Genomic DNA, 7,183 nt, shown 5'->3' with positions numbered 1-7,183 from the left:
AAACCCAGAACCACAAACAGGTAAAAATCTTTCATTTTAGCTCACTTACAGCATATTTTCACTGTGGAATCTTGTCCAAGAAAAGAGGTTCATCTGATTCAACAGCTGAAAGACAGCCTGTCATGTCCCTTCCCCCTACAGCTGACACTTACTGGAATCCGCTGAATTGGAGCTTCACATCGTACGGCAAGAATATTTCATTTTCATCAAATTTATTTTCCCAGGAACATTCAAAAGAGCACACTAAACCACCGCTTTTCGAGATGGTAATTTATTTATGTAGTTTTTATTTATTCAAGACCCTGGACTGGCTGAAGCAGTCCCTGCAGGAGTTGCCCCTCCAAAGGCGGTGACAATAGGCTTCTGTGGAGGGAACTGCAGCTTCAGTAAAGGCAGCTTTCAGGGAAACAGGAGCTGCAGGCTCTGCTGCCAAGATTTTAATGAATTGCTTCAGATATTCTCTCTTGTGGTTTCCACTGTGCTTAGAAATCTGAAGGAAAAAAAAAAATCTACGTACAGAACACATGGCAGTTGGACCTTAAAAATCTGCTACACACACAAATATCTGTTATACATTTCTTTTTAAATGGGTAAGTGTTGTTAATGAAATTCAATGTGTACATTTTTAGTGAAAATGTTTTTGTAATATATATTTGTTCTTTTTATGTATTTATTATATTTATGCCATCAGTTGCCCTATGAAATAAAGTCATCTGATTGCTCTGAAAAAAATGTTTAACTTTAGGAATTACTTTTTCCCCTGAGAATAGTTAATGGAAGATTCCTATTAAGGAAAAAAAGATAGTCATGTAAGAGGTGAAAATTTTTTCATCATACTTCTCCTTTTATTTGACTATGGTTTCTTTTCAGCTAGTTTTGAAGAATTCACTTCATAGAGCACAAGAGCTACTAGGTTTAGTAATTTTCTTTGCATTTCTGTCAATGCAACCTAATTAGAAATCTTCACATCTTCTGATAATTCAATTTTAAATCAAATCCATTCATGTCACTATTTAAAGTTTGCTCTTAAGACAATAGATGGTATTTCTTTCTATAGAAAATAATGAGACTTTCGAAACACCAATCATTCTGATAGCATTTATGCTTTTAAAAATATTTTTCATCTTCAAAACAATCACAAATTTACAGAAAAGTTGGGAGTATCACCAAAATAATTTTTTTTTCCTGAACCATTTGGGAATAATTGCTGATCTGATGGGCTTCTCAGGTGGCAAAATGGTAAAGAATCGCCTGCAATGGAGACACAGGAGACATGGTTTCCATTCCTGTGTTGGGAAGATCCCTTGGAAGAGGAAATGGCAACCCACTCCAGTATTCTTGTCTGAAAAATCCCATGGACAGAGGAGCCTGATGGGCTACAGTCCAAAAGGCTGCAAAGAGTTGGACACTACTGATCGACTAAGCATGCACAAATGCTGACCTGATGTCTCATTATTCCCGAATACTTTGGCATGTATCTTCTACAAATAAGAATATTCTCCTACATAACTACAGTACAATAATCAAAATGAGAAAATTAATTTTGAAGCATCACTACTGCCTAATTCTCAGACCTATTCAAGTTTATTCAGTTGACCCAATAATGGACTTTTTTTTTTTAATTGAAGTATAGTTGATTTACAATGTTGTATTAGTTTCAGGTGTACAGCAGAGTGATTCAGTTATAATTTCATATATATGTAATTTTTCAGATTCTTTTCCATCATAACTTCTTATAAGATATTGATTATAGTTCCCTGTGCTATTCAGTTGGTCCTTGCTATTTATATATTATACACATAGTACTGTGTATCTGTTAATCCCAAACTCCTAATTTATCCTTCCCCTCCTCCCCTTTGGTAACCAAAATTTTGTTTTCTGTGAGTCTATTTCTGTTTCACAGATAAGTTCATTTGTATCACTTTTTTAGATTTTACATATAAGTGATAACATATGATGTTTGTCTTCCTATGTCTGACTTCACTTATTATGATAATCTCTAAATCCAGGCATGTTGCTGCAAATGGCATTATTTGATTTTTTTTTTTTTGTATATTTGTACCACATCTTTATCCATTCATATGTCCATGCATAGTTAGGTTGCTTCCATGTCTTGACTATTATAAATAGTGCTGCTATAAACATTGGGGTGCATGTATCTTTTCAGATTTTCTGAATATATGCCCAGGAATGGGATTGCTGGATCATACAATCTCTATTTTTAGTTTAGTTTAGTTTTTGTTTTTTTTTTAAGGAAGCTTCAGACTGTTGCACCAATTTACATTCCCACCAACAGTGTGGGAGTGTTCCCTTTCCTTCACATCCTCTCTAGCATTTAGACCCAATAATGAATTTTATAGCAAAGTATAAAAGGTTGCAGTCTTGTGCAGCATTTAGCTGTCATGCTTCTTCAGCCACCTGCTCTCTGGAACAGTTCCTCAGTTTTCCAGTGTTCTTCATGACTTTGACACTTTCAAAGGTAACAGTCCGGTTATTTTGTAGAACATTCTCCTATTGGATTTGTCTGATGTTTTCTCATGATTAAAGTTATAATTTTTGGAAATGATTTTATCCTATAACTTTTTTGTATTATTACCAATATTGTTTACTTTGATCCCTTGATTTTGGTGATATATTTGAGACTTAACCAGTATTTTGTGGAGTGGTACTCAGAAACTACCTAGATATCTTGTTCTGCATCAAACTTTATTACGGTGTGTGTGTGTGTGTATATTCCTGTTTTATTTGGTTTGTTACATTAATTAAACAGGGAGGCCATTAGACTGCGGTGAATCTAATGCTGTGGCAGCTTATGTAAGCAAACCAGAATCTAAGCCCATATATCCGTCAAGATTATGAAATCAAAACTTAAGGGTTTCCAGTCACAAAGAGCAGACCAAGTTGAGGCTAGAGCCAATCAATAATTTCCTTATGTTGTTCCCTAGTGAAGTGCTCTTAACCAGTTTCAATTTGGTGTTGCACAATTCAAATGGAATTTTGTTCAAATAAACTCTTAAATTTTTAATATGCTTTTTATCTTTTAACAGTTCACAATCCTTTATATAAATATTATTTCGATGCTTAAATTGTCCCAGGTGTGGCCAGTGGGAACCTCCTTCACATGTCCTGACATGTTGCCATCATTCTTGGAGCACATTATTGCCTTCTGGCTCTAAGAGATGTTTCCAGCTCATCTTCTTCCTTCTCGTACCAGACAGGTAAACTGGCATTGGAAGTATTCCTGCTCCCAGGCTTTCAATGGCTGGAACTAGTGTATGTGTATATGTATATCTAACACATACACACATTTATATCACAGCTACATTTCTATCTACCATCACCATCATCTCTCTAAAGAAAATTGTAAGTTTATACTAATACTTCCAAGTCCTGTCCAATACTACAGAGTTTACTTAAGCCTTTTTATCTTTTCTGGTGACACCTCTGCCTGCCAATGAGAAACATGACTTATATCATTCTTAATATACTTACTTATCTGATACAATCCCCATGGTAAGTAGCCAGTCTTCCAACTCGGCTGCCATACCCACCCTTGTACAGATGCCCTCCCCAAACCATCTGAAAGCTGATATCCCATACTGAGCAACCACCCCTACCTATCTGCCCAGGTCACCTTGATTGGATTCTGACACCTCATGCTAGGTGACACCTTCCAATGCCCCTCCCCCCCCCGCCCCCATGAACACCCTCTTCAGCCTGCTTGGGCCCCAAAATATAAATATTGGCCAACATCCTACCCTCAACTCTAGCTATGTGAATGCTTTGCCCCACCTGATGGTTGCTACTGCTACTGCTACTGCTACTGCTAAGTCGCTTCAGTCGTGTCCGACTCTGCGCGACCCCATAGACGGCAGCCCACCAGGCACCCCCCCATCCCTGAGATTCTCCAGGCAAGAACACTGGAGTGAGTTGCCATTTCCTTCTCCAATGCAGAGAAGTGAAAAGTGAAAGTGAAGTCTCTCAGTCGTGTCCAACCCTCAGTGAGCCCATGGACTGCAGCCTTCCAGGCTCCGCCGTCCATGGGCTTTTCCAGGCAAGAGTACTGGAGTGGGGTGCCATTACCTGATGGTTAGAGGATGGAATTGTTTGGGATCAAAAGGGGAAAGGGCTTTGAAGGAGGAAGGGAAAAGAATAGGACAGAAAAGGAGGCAGAAGAAGGGAGGGGAAAGCACATCTTTGTTTAAATAAATCACAAGTAAGCAGATTAAGTTTCCATTAAAATGATACAGTTGAAATAAGAGAACTCTAAGAAGCCCCTTAGAAATGGAGTGCTTTCTGACTGAGGTAGAATATAGCAACATTTTTTTCCCCTGGTCGTTACAAGTAATACCAAAGTCCAGATATTAGAGATGGCAACCCAACTTTCACATGATTGTATACTTCTTAGATTATCTTTTCATATTTTGTACATACCACTGTGTGGGGCCCTAAATGGGAAACCTTAAAAAAGATGGGTTAGCTTTGCCGTTGGGAACTAAGATGGCGCCTGGTGGAAGAGATAGGGGCGTGGTCTATGTTACAGTTTTTGATTGGCTCTCTTGATTTCCGTGCAGGTGGACAGCATGTGATCACCATAGACTCCCGCTACAGTGAAGGCAGATGCCGATTTGACCTTTAACATGATTGGTGCAACTATGGCATATTATGATTTGACCTTTAACGTGATTGGTGCAACTATGGGCATATTACGATTTGACCTTTAACATGATTGGTGCAACTATGGAAAGTCCCTCGCAAAACCCCCTTGCTTGCCTATATAAACCAAGAGTTTGTGGGAATAAAGCGGAACTGCTTAGATGGAACCCCTGTCGCCTCTGATTGTCTCTTTGGGACCCCTCGGCTTTGCTGAGGGAAGTTCCACTGCCTCTCTTTCTAAGGCGGCCTCCCTGCGCCCCCCTTACCCCCAGCACCACTGTTCTTCCTATTTGAGAAATAGTAATTCCACGCAGATGATACTTATTCATCAACTAAACTTTAAAAGGGAATTGGGGAAGCATTCTTGCTGTCAGAAGTATTTAGCACTGTTTGGATTATTTCACCCCAATTCTTCCCTATGCCTTGATTAAATCAGGTATAATTCCTTTAGAATGGGTTCCAACTGTTGTCTAGTCCATCTTGTTAAATGTCAGCCCTCTTTATCCCTTCTAATCAGAGGGTTATTATTGCCTGGAGCATTTCATTACAAGATCTGTGTCAGTCTTTTCAACAAACTGCAGGGAAAGTACTCTCACACTAACACTGTAAATGATAAGCAGATTTAAACAGTTATTGTATCAATTACTGCTGCAAAACAGTGTTAGCTCTCTAAGGAAACCTGTAAAAACATATACAATGTCTCTAAGCTTACAGCCATCTCCACAACACACAGGACAAAGATTTGCACATAATATCAGGAAGATGTTCCTTAAAGCTTGAACAATAATTTTACTACCAAATTCAGAGTGAAGGTAATCTTTTAAAAATTTAAACTAGCTTTTAAAAGTAAAAAAATTCATGTGTGGCTAAGGTTTAAAAAAACTTTATATATTTCCCAGAGTTAACTATTGTTAGCAGTTGAGATAATCTTTAAAATGCCATTTGTAAATGGTAAGAAATAGGACTATGTCTTTTGTCTCTTTTTAAATACAGAGAAATAGGATTACATTTTTTAGTTGAAGAAGTGTATTGGATGTCAGTGTGCCTCACTTTCACATTTAGGACAGAATTTTAACATCACTACAGAAACATTCTATCATAGCAGAATTTGGAATTGATTTAGGTACATACAAATTATCCACCTTGAACATCTTGTATATTTTTAAAGATTCCCTAGGAAAGCCACATCTTTGTTCATTTCCTGTTGTGTAGATCTCTAATATTGCTGAAGCTACGTTCAGTAAAACAGTATAAAGTATGAACACGAAGGAAATCCCTTTATTTCTTTCAGCGTCACTGTGTTGTGATATGCACAGAGTAGGTGTACCTTGCAAGGAGTCTTGTAATTCTGAACCACTTGTCTCCTGTTTCTTGGAGCGAGATCTCTACTTCTGCACCAAATCCACACACACTTGAAACTCAATAACTCACTCACAAAGAAAGAGAGAAAACAACTCTTATTTAAAGCATATAGTAGTTAGGACACTGCTTCTCAAACTTTAACAGGCACATGAATCATTCAGGGTCTTGTTAAAACGCACAGTCTGATCCACTCTTTACCTCTTTTCTTGCCCGTGTTTGCATCTCTCCTGCGAAGCGTTAGCACTTTACTCTTTCTCCATGCTCTACTTTCTAAAAGTCCTGGGCTAAGATCCTTTTCTGTTTCCTAAAATTTCCTCCCTTCAGTTTCTGATTTCTGCAATTTGCTGCTAAAACTTGTGGCCCGCGGTCTGATTCTAATTTATGGAATCAGTACTCACCCCCATTTTAGACTTCTCTCTGGACCGAGATTTTTAGTTCTGTGATGTCACCACAGCTAACCCATCCAAGCCCTTTCCTACCTGGCCCTCTCTGTGGTGAAAGTAAGGTAGCAGTACACAAATGGAAAGATCCTTGTAGGAGGTAGCAGGATTTTGCTATTCAAAGTGTCAGCTGTGGACCACCAGCATCAGCATCACCTATGAACTTGTTAAACTGGAGACCCCAGCCTGCTGAATCAGAATCTATAGTTTCCCAAGATCCTCAGGTGATTTGTAGATTTCTCTAAATTTAAATCCTCATTAAATTTAGAGAATCTCCACTTGGGGTGCTGTTAGCAGAAATAACTGAGAATTCAGTCCAAACTGGCTTACATGGTAAAGGAGATGTATTAGCTCTTATAATTAAAAAGTCTGCTGAGTGAGTTTTAAGTGTGATCTGATCCAGAGGTTCTTAAGTTATCAGGGATCTGAAACTAACTTTTTGCTTATCTGGGTTTTTTCCTCCAAGCCTACTCCGTTAATATTATTTCATTTTATGTTAATAAGAACAATGCAAAAATATAGGACAATGTGTCCTAATGTGTTCAAAACCGGTTATGACTGTAGGATTCTTTGGTGGAAGTTACGAAAATTGCAAAATGATAGGCCTTCAAAATTGAGAGCCTTGGCCCCAAGTAAAATAAACGTCTGATTCAGTTTTGTTTAGACAATAGGGAAATTTGTTATCTCTAACATCAAGAAGGCCAGAGATAGGGCTGGCATCAAGA

The 7,183-nt window shown here is 38.2% G+C and overlaps 1 long non-coding RNA gene across 1 annotated transcript; it reads left to right on the top strand.

Annotated features, from left to right (window-relative positions):
* On the top strand, positions 427 to 4,667 carry LOC108635916. The gene is made up of 3 exons (XR_001918009.1): positions 427 to 590; positions 3,096 to 3,218; positions 4,575 to 4,667. It is a non-coding gene; the product is annotated as an uncharacterized LOC108635916 (long non-coding RNA).

This window comes from Capra hircus, chromosome 4 (genome assembly GCF_001704415.2).
Source record: "Capra hircus breed San Clemente chromosome 4, ASM170441v1, whole genome shotgun sequence".
Lineage (NCBI taxonomy): Eukaryota > Metazoa > Chordata > Mammalia > Artiodactyla > Bovidae > Capra > Capra hircus.
The sequence above is the reverse complement of the archived record's forward strand: the minus strand, read 5'-3'. Positions and strand labels throughout refer to the sequence as shown.